Source organism: Saccostrea echinata, unplaced genomic scaffold, assembly GCF_033153115.1.
Source record: "Saccostrea echinata isolate AGI-Se365-2 ecotype Australia unplaced genomic scaffold, CSIRO_AGI_Sech_v1 ptg000022l, whole genome shotgun sequence".
In the NCBI taxonomy this organism is placed as follows: domain Eukaryota; kingdom Metazoa; phylum Mollusca; class Bivalvia; order Ostreida; family Ostreidae; genus Saccostrea; species Saccostrea echinata.
This window is the reverse complement of record NW_026889771.1, coordinates 18,479,574-18,499,273: the sequence shown is the minus strand read 5'-3', so window position 1 is coordinate 18,499,273 and position 19,700 is coordinate 18,479,574. Positions and strand designations below refer to the sequence as shown.

General features: G+C 33.7%; 1 protein-coding gene across 4 annotated transcripts in view; it reads right to left on the bottom strand.

The window, feature by feature from the left end:
• The window catches only part of LOC133190567 (multidrug resistance-associated protein 1-like), a 962,792-nt gene that overhangs the window by 293,373 nt on the left and 649,719 nt on the right, over positions 1-19,700 (bottom strand). The window lies entirely within an intron of this gene.

The following is a 19,700-nucleotide window of genomic DNA, read 5'->3' as shown; positions in this document are numbered from 1 at the left end:
TGAATACCGAACTGATTTCTGCTATTTCCGATCCAAAGTGCACAGGTGAGCGATGTGGCCCATGGGCCTCTTGTTTTTGGTGGATTTGTAAATGTAATTGGTGTGTAAATCACATTGACATATCTCGTATGCTTATTCATGCAGCGTGATTCTGACGGTACATTTTGTCGTCCTATTCAGATTGTCGCCGGCGACAATGTGTACATAAACTTACTGAGCATATTGTCGTCCATTAGTACATGTCGCATGACAATGCATGGCAATGTAGATATGACTAATCATTGCTTTGCTGTTGTTGAGGAGAAAAAGTTTAAAGAATTTTCCTATATATTCCTGTGTAAAACTTTGATCGCCCTTTGTGGCCCCAACCTAGGCCCGGGGGTCATGATTAAAAGAAACTTGAATCTACACTACTTGAGGATGCTTCCATATAAACATCGCTAATCACGGGCCTACTGCTGTTCTCAATATTTGATCCAAAAATTTCAAAACGGAGAAAGGGGGGGGGGGTGCGGTTCAGATTTTTTTTGACAAGCAAAAAAAATATCTTTTGTGTGTGAAGAAGTGTTACTGTATTGAAGTTAAGTATATTATTTAATCATGAAATTTTACCTGTGGACAAAATTGAGAGTATATACAGGTTTAAAAAACCAGAATTTACAAAGGCAAAGAAAATGAAAAATCAAACGGAGGGGGCAGGGTGGGATAGGGATCGGGGAGGGGGTGGGGTGCGCCGGTGCTAGATCCGCCTTTGATTCTTGAGAAGATTTTAAAAGTTTTTGTATACCTATATTCCAACGGAAAACTTTTATCACCAATTGTGGCCCCACCCTACCTATGGGGGTCATGATTTGAACAAAATTGATTTTGTTTTTGTTTGCTTGTTTGTTGTTTTAATATCCCACTTGCCGGTGGAGGGCGAGAAATTTAGACCTATTCTCGGAACTCAGGGCCAATGAAAAGTGTGGGATCTTTTTTGTGTCAGAATCTAAAAAATTAAAAGTACACTTAATGTGTGTACTTTCACATAAGTATCATCTCTTCTGATCCAGAAGTTCTCGAGAAGAAAATTTTGAAAGAATTATTCTTAAATATTCTATTAAAACTTTGATCACCTATTATAGCCCCACCCTGGCCTTTCCCAGACATGATCTGAATAAAAAAGAATCTACACTTTATAATAAAGCTTTCACATAAGTTTCAACTTTTCTGACACAATGGTTCTTGAGAAAATTATATAAAGATGTTACTAAATTTTCACTAATTAACTAATAATTAGTAACATCTAAATTTTCACTAATTATTAACTATACATGTACTTTCTTGAAAGAGGTCATGACTATTAATTTGAACAAACTTGACTCCCTTTATCCACATTTGCTTTCTGGTAAGTTTGGTTGAAATTGAAATTGGCCAGTAGTTCCTGAAAAGAAGCTGAAAATGTGAAAAGTTTGCCGACAGACAGACGGACGACACAAGAAATGTGATCAGAAAAGCTCACTAGAGCTATCAGTTCAGGTGAAATATGTCAATCCCTACACCAATTATATCGACACTCGTATGAGAATTAAGCAAAAAAAATGAATTCCAGATAACATTTCTACTGAACAAATAACTTTCAATCTCATATCCATGTATGTATAACGAGAAAAAAAAAAGAATAGACTGATTTTTTCCAGATATCTCAAGAATTATGGTATTCTGACATTTCATAGTCATGGAAATCAATGGTGGACACAATTTTCTGAGCAACACCATTTCTCCCTCAGTATTTTCTCTGTGTATGTGTGTCAATCTCTCTCCATCTCTCTCTTCACGATCTCAGTAAATATTCAACACAATATATCGGCGACAAAATGTGCCAATGGTCACAGTACATATTGTCACCGACGACGAAACGCGCCGATGCTTGACTGTACAGTTTGTCTTCCATTACGCAGGAGGAAAAAAAGGCTCGTCTCGGTACACATTGTCGCCGTCGACAATATTTATCGATGGACGACGATATGTGCAGTCATGGTAGGTACATTTTCTCGCCGACGACAATAAATACAAAACGACAATATGTACCGTCACACCCCTCTCTTTTTGATGGCATGCTTAACGATACCTAAAACAACATAAGATCGTTATGTATGCAATACAGTAGCGACAACGGACCGATGACAACGGACTGAATTTTCGTATCTTGTCATGACAACGGACAAAAATTGAAATAAATCAAAATTTTCAGTTTTAATTTGTTCTCAATTTCTCTGTAAAGGCTTACAACATGTCTTGATACTGTCTGCACCAATTGGTGTGTATATTATATTCTATTTACGAAAAATATCACATCTCAGTAGGAAAACGAATCAAATCCACAAGTGATTTCAACAGAGTTAATGTCGACAACGCAAACCCTTCTTTTATTACTTGTTTTTAACGGCTGAAATTCATTCAGCACCAAATAGGGTGTCAGCCCTGTTTCCCATTGCAATTTCAGACATTGTTATAGATAATTTAACTTGGAAAAATAAAAAACTTCTTACAGCCTGTCTTCTCAAGTCATGACACCGGACGGATTTTATCATAACCTCACCTGTATGTTCATGACAACGAACCAGTTTCAGTGCTTAACTTTAAAGGTTTCTGACAACGGTACTGTCTAGGAACTTAACATGTTCCTGGCCGTGTTCATGTCCTTTCAATACACTTTTAAATTTGTATTTTGATTTTTTTTTATTTATTAATTTTGTTTTTTGTTTAATAATTTGTTTTTTTATTTTGTTTCATTGTTTTATTTAATAAAATTTAATTTTTATATAATAATTTTGTTTTTTATTTAATAATTTCATTTTTATTTAATAATTTGTTTCTTATTTTGTTTCTTTTTTTTTTAATTTAATAATTTCATTTTTTATTTAACAATTTCGTTTCTTATTTAGTTTTGGTTTGCATTATTGGGCTTATGTACTAAATGAACAAACACTAAAATAATTTTGTCTGTTGTGATTATAATATTTGATATAAAAAGGAACAGACTTTCCTAAATTGCCAGGAATTCTATACTTTCTACTTAGTGTTCAATTCAATTACTTTTTTGCTGTACATATACATTTATGTGTGGTACTTATCAGACAGAGTGTCGATTTACCCAAAAGGACTCAAAAGGAAGGGGGGCAACTGGCTTTTCCATGAATATTTTAAAACTTAATTGAAAATAAACATTAGATGTGGGAAAACTGTTTTTTTTGGGGGGGGGGGGGGGGAAGGGGGATTGGGTTTTCCCTCCTCCGATACTTATGTCTAAAGTAAGTCATAAAATAAAAGTTATTGCTTCATTATATTTCAAATGGTAAGATATGGTAAAATAGAAGGGAAAATATAATAATACGTTGTTATTTTCAGCTTTTATAAGACAAATCATATCTAGCAAAATTTAGTGTTTGACGTGCATATACTTAAAGGTGTTACGTTATTTCTCAAAGAAAAGTAGTCTTGTCCCATGATCCCTTGCACTTCGTTATTAGGGTCCCCAATAACAAAGTGCAAGGGATCATGGGACAAGACTATAAGAAAAGCTGCAACAGTATGAATTTATGTTTTTGCCAACTTTTATGTAAACTCTATGATATAAAGTTCATTATTTAATTCAAAGTATTAATTTTCAATATATCATAATATATTCATTTTGAGTCCTTTTGAGTTCATTTTGCCAATGGGTCCTTTTGGGTCCTTTTTGGTGCTTCCGGGTCCTTTTGGGTAATCGACGCGCCCCTTATCAGATGCATAATTTATTTCATGAATAATTTTTATGTAAATAGTCATGAAAGAAGCAAGAAAAAATTGACAAATATATATGCTCTGATCTCCAATAATTACCAGTCGAATTCAAGTAATGAATAAGTAATTTTATAAAAATAGTTTTATATTATCTCTTAATTATAGTTATTAATGTATTTCAATTTTTTGTCAATTTTAATCAACCATCAAATGTATAATTTTACAAAAAAAATTCTTACAAGAAGTGTTCCCCAGCATGGGAGTGTATAATGTTCAAAAGCAACTCGATATGATTGCAAGATTCCGTAAAATTACAGTATTTATAACAAGAGGCGCAAGGGCTCTTCTGATAAATTATACAACCTATCACTTCTATTAAAGTCTCTAAATAGTAGGTCATCATGACCTACATTTTGGTTAAAACACACTGAGAACCCAAGATGCATCAACTGACAAAGTCAGATGATTCTAGGCCCCTTACTACAAGTATCTTAAATATTCAGATATATATCCATGTGATTCCAAAAGTAGGTCACAGTGACCTACCTTTTGGAAAAGACACTTCAAGACCCAAAAATGCATCAACTTACAAAGATTGATGATTTTAAGTTACTTATTATTTAAAATATATAGATATTGCCTCGAAATTCCAAAAGTAGGTCACTGTGACCTACTTTCTAATTGACATAATTTGAGGATTCAAAATACATCAACTGACAAAGGACAAGGTATTGAAACGGCCGAATTTGGTCCCTCATTTGATGTAAAAATCAGAACACAGATAAAACTTTGATAGTTTGTAGTTAAGAACTTAAAATGATGCTTGTTTTAAGACATGCACTAATTTTGATTCAAACCTTACACAGAGACCACAAGCGGGTGAAGAAGTGGGACATTCTCCCAAATTTCTTCAATTCTGGTGGAATTTTGTCAAATTTCAGATACTTTTCACTTCAGGAAACATAGAGCACAAGCTTGCCTATCTGAGAATTTTATACACAAGATGCATCTGATGCTAGTGTACGAAATATATAAATTTGATAGATAGGCAAGCTTGTGCTCTATGTTTCCTATGTTGCATAAAAATGAGAAAATTCGGAAAATGACATATTTTCTGACCTTCCTGTAACCTCTGTGTTCCCATTACTTAGAATCAATGCTCATTTTGTGGCAGGAGTGACAACAGGTTTTTATGGATAAATTGTTGCATCATTCTAAAAGACACCCCAAACCAGGGGCCAAAAAGGGGTCTTAGCCTATCTTGTCCTTTGATGATTCAAAGCCAATTAGTATCCCAAATTTTTAAATATAGCTGCAAAATTTCAAGGTCAATGTGACCTACTTTTCAGTTGACATACTCTAAGGATCCAAGATGCATCAACTGATAAAGTTTGATGATTCTTAGCCAATAAGTACCTGAAAATATTTAAACTGGACCATAAAATTTCAAAAAGTAGGTCATGGTGACCTACTTTTTCAGTTGACATACTCTGTAGACCCAAGATGCATCAAATGACAAAGTTTTAAAATCCTAAGCCAAGAAGTATCTGAACATATTAAAATAAAGCAATAAAGTTTCAAAAATAGGTCATGGTGACCTACTTTTCAGTTGACATACTCTGAGGACCTAAGATGCATCAACTGACAAAGTTTGACGATTCTAAGCATATTAGTACATGAAAAATATTTAAATATAGCCATTATATTCCAAAAGTAGGTCATGTTGTTGTACTTTCAGTTGACATACTCTAAGGACCCAAGATGCATCAACTGATAAAGTTTGATGATTCTTAGCCAATTAGTACCTCAAAATTTTAAAATATCATTGTATAATTCCAAAAGTAGGTCACGGTGACCTACCTTTCAGTTGACATACTCTGTGGACCCAAGATTTATCAACTGACTCTCTAAGCCAATAAGTACCTGAAAATATTTAAACTGGGCCATAAAATTTCAAAATTAGGTCATGGTGACCTACTTTTTCAGTTGACATACTCTGTAGATCCAAGATGCATCAAATGACAAAGTTTTAAAATCCTAAGCCAAGAAGTATCTGAACATATTAAAATAAAGCAATAAAGTTTCAAAAATAGGTCATGGTGACCTACTTTTCAGTTGACATACTCTGAGGACCTAAGATGCATCAACTGACAAAGTTTGATGATTCTAAGCATATTAGTACATGAAAAATATTTAAATGTAGCCATAATATTCCGAAAGTAGGTCATGCTGTTGTACTTTCAGTTGACATACTCTATGGACCCAAGATGCATCAACTGATAAAGTTTGATGATTCTAAGCCAAAAAATATCTGAAAATAAATAAATATAGCCATAAACTTTAAAAGTAGGTCATTCTCCTACTTTTCAGTTGACATTCTTCAAGGACCCAAGATGCATCTCCTGACAAAGTTTGATGATTCCCTGAAACATTTAAATAAAGCCATAAAATTTCAAAAGTAGGTTATGGTGACCTATTTTTCAGTTGACGTTCTCCGAAGACTCAAGTTGTGTCAACTGACAAAGTTTGATGATGCTAAGCCAATTAGTACCTGAAATATTTAAATAAAGCCATAAAATTTCAAAAATAGGTCATGGTGACCTACTTTTCAGTTGACGATCTCTGAGGACCCAAGATGCATCAACTGACACAAAGTTTGATGATTCTAAGCCAATTAGTACCTGAATTATTTAAATATAGCCACAAAGTTTCAAAAGTAGTTCTTTGAGGACCCAAAATGCATCGACTGATAAAGTTTGATCATCACAGTCCTTACAGTGTTCAAAATATGCCTCTGAAACAATTTAAAAAAGAATATCTGCAAAATTCAAAAAGTAGGTCACTGTGACCTACTTTTGATAAATATGTTTTAAGGCCCCAAGATGCATCAACTTCCAAGTTTTGGTGATTCTAAACCTCTCAGTATATGAAATAATGTCCTTAAATGTTATGAAAAAGATTAGCCATAGAATTCAAAAGGTAGGTCATGGTGACCTACTTTTCAGTTGACATAGCTTAAGGACCCAAGATGCATCAACTGACAAAGTTTGATGATCGTAGGCCTTAAAGTGTCCAAAATATGCCTCTAAATCAAATTAAAAACAAATGCAAGCAAAATTCAAACAAGAGGCCCATGGGCCACAATGCTCACCTGAGTAACTTTGGCCTTGCTGTTTTTCAACTCCCCCCCCTTTTTAGTCTTTATTGTGGCCCCGCCCTACCCCGAGCGGTCATGATTTGAACAATTAGAATCTACACTACCCAAGAATGCTTCCGCACAAGTTTCAGCTTTTCTGGCCCAGTGGTTCTTGAGAGGAAGATTTTTAAAGATTTTTACTACATATTTCAATGTAAAACTTGGATTCCCTATTGTGGCCCCACCCTACTCCCAGGGGTCATGATTTTGAACAAATTAGAACCACACTACCCCAAAATGCTTCCACGTAAGTTTCAGATTTTCTGCCCAGTGGTTCTTGAGAAGAAGATTTTTAAAGATTTTTTCTACATATTTCAATGTTGAACTTGGATTCCCTATTGTGGCCCTGCCCTACCCCCTGGGGTCATGATTTGAACAATTTAAAATCTACACTACCCAAGAATGCTTCCACATAAGTTTCAGCTTTTCTGGCCCAGTGGTTCTTGAGAAGATTTTTACTACATATTTCAATGTAAAACTTGGATTCCCTATTGTGGCCCCACCCTACCCCCGGGGGTCATGATTTGAACAATTTAGAATTTACACTACCCCAGGATGGTTCCACATAAGTTTAAGCCTTTCTGGCCCAGTGGTTCTTGACCCCACCCAATTTTTGTCTTTTCTTAATTATCTCCCCTTTGAAGGGGGCTTGGCCCTTCCTTTTAACAATTTAAACTTCCCTTCACCCAAGGATGCTTTGTACCAAGTTTGGTTAAAATTGGCACAGTGGTATTTGAGAAGAAGTTGAGAAGAAGTGGAAAATGTGAAAAGTTTACAGATGGACAGACAGACGGACGGACAGACTGACAGATGGACAACGGGTGATCAGAAAAGCTCACTTGAGCTTTTAACTCAGGTGAGCTAAAAAGTAGGTAACCATGACCTACTTCTGAGTCAACATGATATAATGTCCTAAGATACATCAACTGACAAGATTTGATGATCCTAGTCCTTATAGTAAGCAAAATATCAATGTTTTAATAAAACATAATTTTTGTCAACTTTGAAGTGACCTTGAGACCACGCCCTTTGCCACAGGGTAATGCCTTGAACAAATTTTTAATCTTCAACATATCCTCATCCTTGTGTGCAAGTTTGGTGATAATTTGCCCAGTGGTTCTTGAGAAAAAATTTTTTTTAGCAAACAGTACTTTTGGTTTTATTTCCTAATTATCTCCCCTTGTTTAAGGGTCACATCCCTAGTTTTAGTATTATAAACAGGAGCCCTTGGGCCAAGGATACTCTGTGACAATTTTAAGGACATACGCAACGTACCTTAACTACTGGTAATTTTTCAAGATATTATTAATTTAAGATTATAGTGCCATCAGATGTTCATCGACAAAAAATCAGAATGCATTACCAGGGGTTTTGAAAAGATATCAATTGATAAAAATTCTTGTATAATTCAAAGAAAAATACACAAAAATTATTAAACACATATTCTAGATGTTTTGTTTATCCAAACTTGTTTTAGAAGAAGTGCACAATAGCATATATAGACATACAAATGTAGCACACAATTCCTTTAAGTATTGGAACTCTTCAACTCCAGGGAAAAAGACAATAAAGTTCAAACTACGTTGCGTATGTCCTTAACAAAAATTGGCCAAGGGGTTCTTGAATTATGGCCCATATTCTAAAAGGTTTAGGCACACCGCACAAATGGCCATAGCAATATTGGCTCTTTGAGCCTTTGGCTCAGAAGAGCTAAAAATTGCGGAAATATTGCTACTGAATTTTGTTTTGAATTTTCTACAGGTGTGAATGACAAAATGAAAAATATTCAATACTACACATTTATTGTGATGTCCATCATCACACCTGCAGAAATTATTGGCATCATGTGACATAGATCCAGGGTATCAAGATTAGTACACGGAATGTTTGTGGCCGATTTGATGACTTACATCAAAATATTATCTTGTTTGTTACTATAGTATTATAGTTTATGCATTTGTCTAAAATAATCCACAGATAGTAAAACTGTGATAGAATCAGAAATATGATTAAATCACCCTCAAATTTAAAAGGAATAATGAAACTGAAATCATTGGAAAAAAGTATTTTATCATTTTTATTATGTGTTTAAGCCAATAATCCTCTACATTAATAGCAATTGTCAATATACAACCATCCCCCCCCCCCCCCAAAAAAAACCCTCTACAGTACTTTGATTTCCTACTGTGACCCATTTAGAATTTACACTACCTCAGGAAGCTTCCGCATAAGTTTCAGCTTTTCTGGCCCAGTGGTTCTTGAGAAGAAGATTTTTTAAAGATTTTCCTATATATTGTATTGTAACAATTTGCATCCCTATTGTGGCCCCACCCTACCCCCAGGGGCCACGATTTGAACAATTTAGAATCTACACTACTTCGGAAAGATTCCATGTAAGTTTCAGCTTTTCTGGCTCAATGGTTCTTGAGAAGAAGATTTTTAAAGACTTTTCCAATACATTTCAATTTCAAACTTTGATTTCCTATTGTGGCCCCATACTAATCCCAGGGGCCATGATTTGAACAATTTAGAATCTACATGTACACTACCTCAAAAAGTTTCCACATAAGTTTCAGCTTTTCTGGCCAAGTGGTTTTTGAGAAGAAGATTTTTTAATGACCCCACCCTATTTTTGTCTTTTCTTGATTATCTCCCCTTGAAAGGGGTGCTTGGCCCTTCATTTTAATAATTTTAACTCCCCCTTCTCCCAGGGATGCTTTGTACCAACTTTGGTTAAACTTGGCCCAGTGGTTCTTGACAAGAAGTTGAAAATGTGAAAAGTTTACAGACGGATGGATGGACGACAGAAAACAGGTGATCAGAAAAGCTCACTTGAGCTTTCAGCCCTGGTGAGCTAAAAAGTTTCAAAGAACAATGTCATAAGCTCATTAACATATGATATAAATTATGCTAGTAACAGTGGCTGCAACATTATTGTTGACAAACCAATCATGTAGGATCATTCCTGAAACGTGCTCAACCATTTGCGGTTTTAATTGTGCTTGATCATATGGTGAGAAACGTGCAAATTTCATTTTCTCAGTTTTTAAAGGAACTTAATTTGAACAATAAATTTATTTGCTTGTCTTTTTTTAAATATTATGTTTTACAAATCAATAAATTGGAAATAAGGATGTCTGCCAGGTATTACTCTGGTGAAGTGCGTTTTACAGATTATTTTAATGAATTAATTTTCGCTAATAAATACCTAAAAGAAGTAAATAGTACAATATTGTATTCTCTTAAAATAGCCTTACTATTAGCTATTAAAGGTGTTTAAGATGTTTAACTTTTTATCCCTGTTGTTACATATGTTCCCTGTTAATGGTGGTATAGATATTTTTATATCAATACATTGGAAAAGTATAGCTTAACAAAAAAAAAGACAATTTACAATTCTTTTATAAATATTTAATCAGCAAAAATAGATGATAAGATAGCCTTGATTACAGTAATCCTAGATACTTTATTTTTTTTTTTTTTTTTTTTTTTTTTATAAATTCTGCAAATGAATAAAGTGTTTTAAAAAAATGGCTGATTTTAAAGATGCACAAATGAAAAGAAGGATTTGTATTTATTTTTTTCATGCCAAAAAAAAAAAAAAAAAAAAAAAAAAAAAATCATAATTAGTTTGAATCTTCTCTACCCTGAAACTCTACATCAGAAAATCCAAGAGAATCAGAACTCATGGGGTCCATACACTTATATCATCTGATTATATCTGGCAATCAATCATAAATTACATCTTAACATATCGAACAGTTAAAAAAAGAATATTTGAAATTTTCTTTTGAAACAACTATGAATTATTTTAATATTGATAAAAAAATAACTAATAAGTCTTACTTCATTTATGTTTCAAACAAAAAATGCACATTCGTAAATATTTTTAATTGTTTTGCATGAAGAATCGTGTGTTTGCATTAGCAATTGTGATCATTTGTGTAATGTGTTGAATCATGCGTGAAGGATAGTCCGTGTATAGGGTTAAATTTTGCATTAATCATGAGTTAATCATACAGGATCATTTGTGTAATGTGATTGTTCATGTATATAAGTGTCAACAATAACGTTGCAATCACTGTATCAAAATCCTGTCTCTTAAAATTCAAAACAAATAAATTTAATTAACTGTTCAAAGTATTTTGGCAAAGTAGGTCAAAGTCAAATGATCTATAATGCTGATATTTTTTTTATAATATTTTATGACAAACTGTGCACATGCTTAATACCATAAAAATGTCAAAAATATGCTGTAAATCACAACTTTTGACCTATTTTGAAAAGTAGGTCAAACGTCAAGTTCCGTAGTGCCAAGCAGTGCAAAACATCAAATCCGTCTCTCTTACAGTTCTCAAGATATAAGGTATGACAGACGCCAGGTAAAGTGATCCCTAAGTGTCAGTCTGCTCTGTAGCAACCTCTAATGATAAAACGCCGCTTAATGATACAAATATCATTAAGCATTGCAATTGCAACGCTTAATGCCATAAATTATTGCATTAATAGCTGACATTCTCAACTGCTAATGCTAAATCACCGCTTAATGATAGAATTAGATCATTAAGCGTCACAAATTCAGAGCAACACTGACGCTTAATGAAACAAGCAAATATCGACATAATCGACGACTAATGATACACACTAGTGTATCATTAAGCGTTGCAGTTGCAACCTTTAAAGATAAAAAAAAAATTCACCCCCACCCCCCAATCCGGGATCTTGTCATGCATTGTTTTTTGTGTGAATATTTGATTTTTTTAATTATTATTTTTTCCCTATATTTTTCATTTCTAACAGATCTTTACTGGTGAGATATTTTATCAGCACCCCCTACCCCTTCTGATAAAACTGGATACTTTGGATCTTATACATTTCAATTCTAGTGAATTTTCTTGTAATTTTCATCTCTCTTTGTCATATCTAATGTATTTTCAAAATAAAATTTACAGTTTAAATACTTCGAGTATGTTTAGAATGTATAGTTTTGGAAAGTATAATTAATATAATTTACTGCTGAGAAAGTAGTTTAAATTAAGAAATGTACTCTCAGGACAAGATCGTAAAATGAAAAATATACCAGTGAATCAACAAATACTCTGCATCAAGGATATGTATGTTTAATGTGCGAAGAAGAATGAACATCGGGAACATCCTACAGTGGTGACAGGTCACGTTGCAGTGGTCAAGTGAACAAAAAGTATATGCAAAATACTTTTTTGTATTTAAAAGAACATAGGCAATGCACATGGGCATATACTTTACAATATACCTTTTCCACTGATAATTTTCCCAAGATAAATGAATTAATTTAAATGCATAGAATAAGTACCATCAGAGACTTTTTACTTTATCGCAAAATAATGAATGAGTATGAAAACAATAATTTAATAATATGTACTTTTTTAATCTGTGTAAAAAGTGTTCAAGAAACATAAAAGACATAGTTTACAATAATATTTTATAAAGATGTCATGTTCTAAATCTTGAATTTACTACATGGGAGTAAATACAACATTACAAGATGACAACAGCTGTCGTGTTCTAAATTTTATATTTACATGTACTTCCAGTCGCCCGCGTGGCGCAGTGGTTAGAGCGTCTGCTCTAGAGTCGCGAAGTAAGGAGTTGATCCTTAATCTGGAACTTAATCTGATGCAGGAAGTGAAGATCTAAGGTTACCACATTTACAATTAAAACACTAGTATTTAGAGAATTAAATGATCTTGTACTTGTTAAAATGTCCCCAAAATATACTCTGAAACGCTTAAATACAGTAGATTGTTTATCTGAAATTAGCTACAGATTCTAGCAAAAACCCACCGACTTATAAGCGGAAGCGGGTCAATGACTAATTCTTCCGAATTTACCTGAAAAAATACAACCGACTTATAAGCGGATTCGACTTACAGGCGAGTATAAATGGTATACCGCAATGGATCGTTATTTACTGACAATTGCAGTAGAGACAGACTGAAATCTTTCTAGTTACGAATAGAATTAACCACGTTTGAATAGTACAATTCTTTGATATGCTTGGACTTTCGGTATATAAGGCGTACCATAATTAGATCCTAGATCGATTCCCCTTGGCCACTAGCTCATCTGATTCAATACATATAAAGTAGCACAAATGCAAGTAAAGAAAGAAACACAGAAGTGTTTGAACATTTTCTGTGTGCTGTCTAGTTGGCAAAAATAAGCACGAGTTAGAGTTCTTATTGCAATGACATTTATTTAATTTTCATTTTTTTTTATCGATATCAATAAACAATACCTCGCATGGAAATACTTACTTTAGGACCCTGGGTAGCACATGTAAATTTGGATTATAAAAAAAATTACCTAGGTTGCATATAAGGCAAGTCTGTGGCAAAATTTACAAAGTAAGGGGGAGGGCCTCCAAAAAAGGAGAATAAAAAATCCCTAATCTTCCCCAAGACCCTAAAAAAATATTTAACTTAACCAACAGTATATAAAATATTTCGAAGATAACATTTTAAATAATAACCCCCCACCCCCACCCCATCCCGACACATACACACATACTTCGTCTCATTACTTCTCCTAAAATTGAACACTTCCATTAAACTACAGCGTAGTGTGATCGGCATTTTTTTTTTTTGAATTTTGATGAGAAAGTCGGTGATGTTACATTGGACAACAAACTGAAATTTAGACAGTTTTTTTCACGGCTGACGTCAAGTAGCGGACATGCTTTTTTTTAAGCTTTGGCCCCGGGGGTGGGGGTTAAATAATTTCCTTCTGTTCTGAAATTCTTTCATCTTGAGATTTAAACAATATTTTCTTTTGAGATTGATTTCAACCAAAGTATATTATTCCAAATGACATGAGTTATTCCCGCATTTTTAGGTCACCTGAGTCACTCAGGTGACCTATTGCTATCCGTTTTCGTCCGTCGTCGTGCGTCGTCCGTTAACTTTTGAACATTTTTAACTTCTCCTCCAGAACCGCTCAACCAATTTCAAGCAAATTTGGTATATAGCATCTATTGGTAAAGGGGAACAAAAATGTGAATTTCATGGTCCCTGCCCCCTGGAGCCTGAGGGGTGGGGCTAAAACCACCAAAATTGTTGCAATCTTTAAAAATCTTCTTCTTTACTCCTGGACATCAAGCAGTCAAACTGTTGACATGATTGTAATGAGCATTGAGCTCTCTACCAAAATTGTGAAATTCATGGCCCCAGGGTCAGGGGTTCTGGTGCTAGGACGGGGCTATATAAATCAGTATATAGTGAAAGTGCATTATTTCTTTGAAAATCCTTTTCTCTACTCCTGGGTATTATTTAAACAAATTGAATACATAGTTATGATAAGAAAGAGTGACTCCACCAAAATTGTAAAATTCATGGCCCCCGAGTCAGGGGTTCTGTTGCTTGGGGGGGGGGGGGGGCTATATAGATCATATATTGAAAGTGCATTATTTCTTTGAAAATCTTCTTCTCTACTCCTGGTTATTATTGAAACAAATTAAATACATAATTATGATAAGCAAGGGTGACTCTTCCAAAATAGTGATTTTCATGACCCCTGGATTAGGGGTTCTGATGTTAGGACCGGGCTCTATTTATCATATAGTGAAAATGCATTAATGCTTTAAAAATCTTCTTCTCTGCTCCTGGGTATTTTTGAAACAATCTAAGTACATTGTTATAATAAGCAATGATGCCTCTTCCAAAATTTTGAAATTCATGGCCCCAGGAACAGGAGTTCTGGTTCTAGGGTTGGGCTATATCGATCCTATAGTGAAGGTGAATTTTTTCTTTGAAAATCTTCTTTTCTGCCCCTGGGTACTATTAAACAAACATTGTCAAGGGTTCTAGTAAAAAGGTTGGGGGGGGGGGGGCTCTATTGATTATATAGTGAAAAAGCAAATTTTCTTTGAAAATATTCTTTTCTGCTTCTGGTTAAAAAGCAAAGAAGCTATGTATATAGTTATGATGAGCAAGAGTGCTTTTTCCAGAGTAGTGAATTGCATGACTTGGGTCAGATGTGCTGGTGTAAGGGTGGGGCTCTGGATAATATATTGAAAATGCATTAATTCTTTTAAATAATCCTGTCTGCTCCTTAGTGTTAAGCAGATAAACAAAGTGATTACTTATGATTAGCAAACTTCTGGTCCCAGGGTGAGAGACTCTAGTGTTTCTCGGTGGAGGGGGGGGGGGGGGGGGCTCTATTGATAATATATTGAATCTGTAGTAAAAATGCATTATTTCTTTAAAAATCTTCTCTGCACTTGGGCATATCTGAGGCAAAAAGATTAAAAGTTTTAATAAGGAAGGGTATTTTAACCAGATTTTTTAACGTCTGGACCATTTGGTCAAGTGTTTTGGTCCTGACCAGGGCTCTATTAATTTGTATTCTACTGAGAGGAGTTGTTCCCCTTTGCCATTTACTTTTGATAATTAATCACTGTAAACAATGTACTTGAAAGGTTAATAGAATAAGAGAATCAAGAATTTTTATTGTATAATACAAAAAGTATTTTCATAGTTTTAATGATCAGGTAACCTGTAAGTAATAGATAAATAAAAATGGAACAAAAATAACTTGTCTTATTAAATGTTAATCAAAGACCAACAGAGGCCAATGTAAGAGATTAGAACCAGAAAATAAAATAGTACAAAAGTACTGATAGGTTTTTAATATACTGTATAGTGATAGTGATAAATGGGGAACAGATTAGAACCTAATTTATAAACTGTCAATGAATACTAGATTAATTATTTTGTTGATCCTGATCACCCTATTTTTCTTGCTTTCGGGCAACAATGCTTCACCTTTCAGTTCATTTTATACTCTATGGATCCTCTAAATTGTTGTGTTATACTCAGGTGACCGTTAAGGCCCTTGGGCCTCTTGTTCATAGTGCTATTTAATTAACGAATAAAGCATAAATGAACCTTTTTCTCAAAACAATATATATTATTCAATGTATTACATTGTATTTATTGTGTTATGTATCCTTAAACATAAGTTGTCAATATTGATGTCTCTCTTTTTTCGAAATTTGGAGAAATGAAACAGATTAAAAATACAACAGTGAAAATTATAAATTTATTTCTCGATATGTATTTCTGAAATGTTAACAGTGACATGTGTTAGGCTGTATCAAATCTAAAATACAAAGTTTCGATAAAAAATATTCAAATATATTATATTAGATATTTTAGGTTGACTATTCAAATCGTTGTATCAAATTAAAAGGAATTTGCTTGTTTCTGTATTTTCTAGGGATGTCAACGAATAGTCGAATATTCGACCATCAGTCGAATGGACCGACGATCGAATAATGAAACGACATTCGAATATGATTAAGAAATAAATACAATAAAAATAGTGATAACGAGAGGGAATTCTGATCTCAAAATCAAGAAACTGTTTTTCCTCAGAGACAGTCGATAAGACAATTTTTCTCAACAAAAACGGTTGACTTTCCATGTACATATAGAAAGTACTGACTGTAATTAAATAATTATACGTGCTTCACTACCGTCATTGACTGTCTGTGTTGTTTTTTGTAATAAATTATCCATCAATATACTGGGCTTTGTTTGTAAAATTATTAATTGGTCTTGATCTTATACCATGTACCAATTATATTTTGTTATTTTAAGATTGTTCCAATGCAAGGAACACACAAACCCGTGACATGTTTTAACATTTCAACAATTATTAAAACAATTCGCTTACATTTTAATGACATTTTGATAGCCGGAGCAACCAGTAACTCATTAATCTGTACCTAACTAATTAAAAGTATCACAGGCACCTGATGTTTGGATAGTGTAAGATTTCCCCCCACCCCGATTAATTTCATAACAAGCTTTAAAAATATTGACTGGCATTTTTTTAATGCTTACTAAAATGAAAAAAAATGACTATACAGACCGATTTATGAATTTGATTGACGGGGAAATCATAAATTTGGGGGAATTAGCTCTCTAAATTTATTTCATGTAATCATGCTATCAACACGGTGGATTAATTTGATGTTACTTTTTAAATAGATTTAAGTAAAAGGGTTATTGAGTTATAAATACGTCATGTACCAGAGAAGCTCGAAATAAAATTTTATTTTCAGAAAATGTTCCGAATATTCGACTATCGTTCGAATAATGCAATCGAATAATCGACTAAGGAAAATAAATATTTTGACATCCCTAGTATTTCCAGTAAAAAAAATTGTTCTTTTAAAAGGATTTGAATATCATGTCATTTATCTCTTTGTCTGTATCTCTTTCTCTCAGCTATCTGACTGTCTGTCTTTTAAACATCCGGAGCTTAAAAAAGTTCCCTTGACTAGCTAGAAAACATAGTAAAACTCCAATAATTACCATTTACATAGCACAAGGGCATATATAAATGTTTTGGCAAGTGATATCTCATTGTTCAGGAAAGGTGGACCTGTGTTTCTCTTAGATATTGCAAGCCATTTCTAAATTTTATACCATTAAAGGTTGCAACTGCAACGCTTAATGATACACTAGTGTGTATCATTAGTCGTCGATTATGTCGATATTTGCTTGTTTCATTAAGCGTCAGTGTTGCTCTGCATTTGTGACGCTTAATGGTATAATTCTATCATTAAGCGGTGATTTAGCATTAGCAGTTGAGAATGTCAGCTATTAATGCAATAATGTACGGCATTAAGCGTTGCAATTGCAACCCTTAATGATATTTGTTTCATTAAGCGGCGTTTTATCATTAGAGGTTGCTACACTGCTCTGCAGATGACACAATAGAGTGATCAATGTACATGCATCTTTACAAAAATTGGAAACATATTTGTTTCCACTCTAAGGTGCTTTTCATTACTCTGAATTTTTGAGAGTGGGGGGTTAAAAGAAAATCTCTCTCTCTCTCTCTCTCTCTGATTCTTTAAATCATAGTATGTAAGAAGAAAAGAATTCATTTAATTTTGAAAAGTACACTGCTACATTATTGTACATGACAGTTCATGTTTCTTTTTCTGTTGATTCTCACATAAGTTATATAATGAATTACTAATTTCAGAAGAAAGATGATATGACAATATAATAAGCTATTATATTTTACTAGGAATGGCAGTTGGTAACAGGTTAACCAATTACTAAGTGGGAACAACACCTGAGTACATGTAATATGGCCCTTGTGTTCGTTATCAGCAGATTCTTTTCCCTACATATTCTTATGTTAATCTTTGCAGATCACATATATTGGCCCAATCCTATCCCTGGGGGTCATGATTTCAACAAACTAATCTACAATACCTTAGAATACTTCCGTATTAATATGACTAATCAGGGCTCTGCTGTTCTTGAGAAGATTTTTAAAAGATTTTTTCCAATGTATTCCTATGTAAAACTTTGATTGTCCATTAAGGCCCCACCCTACTACCAGGTCATGATTTGAACATATTTGCAGGGGCGTTGCTTGACTTTAAATTCTAGTGAGGCAAGGGGTTTTGGGGCTGTTGAGGATGAAGCCCTGGCGGGGGCTCACACCATCCCCAACGGAAAATGGATTGGGAGGTTTAAGAATGAATTGCAAAACTCACTTGTTCCTGCACAGAAATCGTCTATTTTACCGGTTTCATTATTGAAGACTTCAGCTTGCACATTTTTTTAAATCAAATTTTGTTTTAATTTATTTCTTATTAGTACTTCACTGAATTAAGCTTTGTATATTTACCTAAATGTAAATGCCAATAGTTTAAAATACAAAATATTTTCTGCAATGTATTGTTAAAATTAAGAGGAGGAAGTGTCAATGTCTAAAAGAGCATTTCAAGTCGTACCGTTTCCACTGGAAGTAAAAACTCCGAAAGCAGATGTTGTCTCAAAAATGAATTAATTTTATTTTCACAGAATCTTTTAGGGATGATTCCTACAGGCTTTATCTGAAATTATCAATCGTTTTGAGCACTTCCGGTCAATGTGAATGAAAAAGAACCGGAAGTTATTTATGATTGATAAATTAAATCTCCTATGAGTTTATAAATATATTTTAGAGAATTTTGTGTCTCTTCTCTTATTCTTAATTCATTCTTCATCAATCAAGCTATATTAGTAATATTGTATTTCATCAGAATTCGGATGGAAGACCTACTCGTTGCTTGCAATGAGATCTCATCTTGTATTGATCAATTTTTGCTTGTGTGGATTTTTAAAAACAGGTTAAAATAGGCACTTTCATAGGGTGGTAACTCCATTTATTGTGCATAGATTCCGATGTTTTTTTCCTTTGATTTTATTTTGCTACAATCTTTAAGATAAACAAGATGTGTTTGTGAAACACTGATGCCCCCGTATGGCAACTTATAGCAAAGGTTAAGCTTTCTCAATTGCAAATCAAATCTGTTGGTACCCAAAGTAAGTTCTTGTCCCGAGGAATATACCTGTGAAATATGAAAGCCCTAGCAGGAACCATTTAAAAGATATGGAAAAGGAAAAAAATTTCAAAGGTAAGTCAAACGAAAGTCATCCAAAGGAAGGTCTTGTCACAAGGATTACATATGTGAAGTACGAAAGCCCTGGCACCAACCGTTCAAAAGTTATGGCCAAGGTTTAAGTTTTTCAAATGTAGGTCAAACTCCTAGGTCAAGGTCAAAGGGTCAAAGTTGTTGATATCCAAAAAAAGGTCTTGTCACAAAGATTACACATGTTTAGTATGAAAGCAATGCACCAACTGTTCAAAAGTTATGGCCAAGGTTAAAATTGGGTAAAATTTTGTAAAA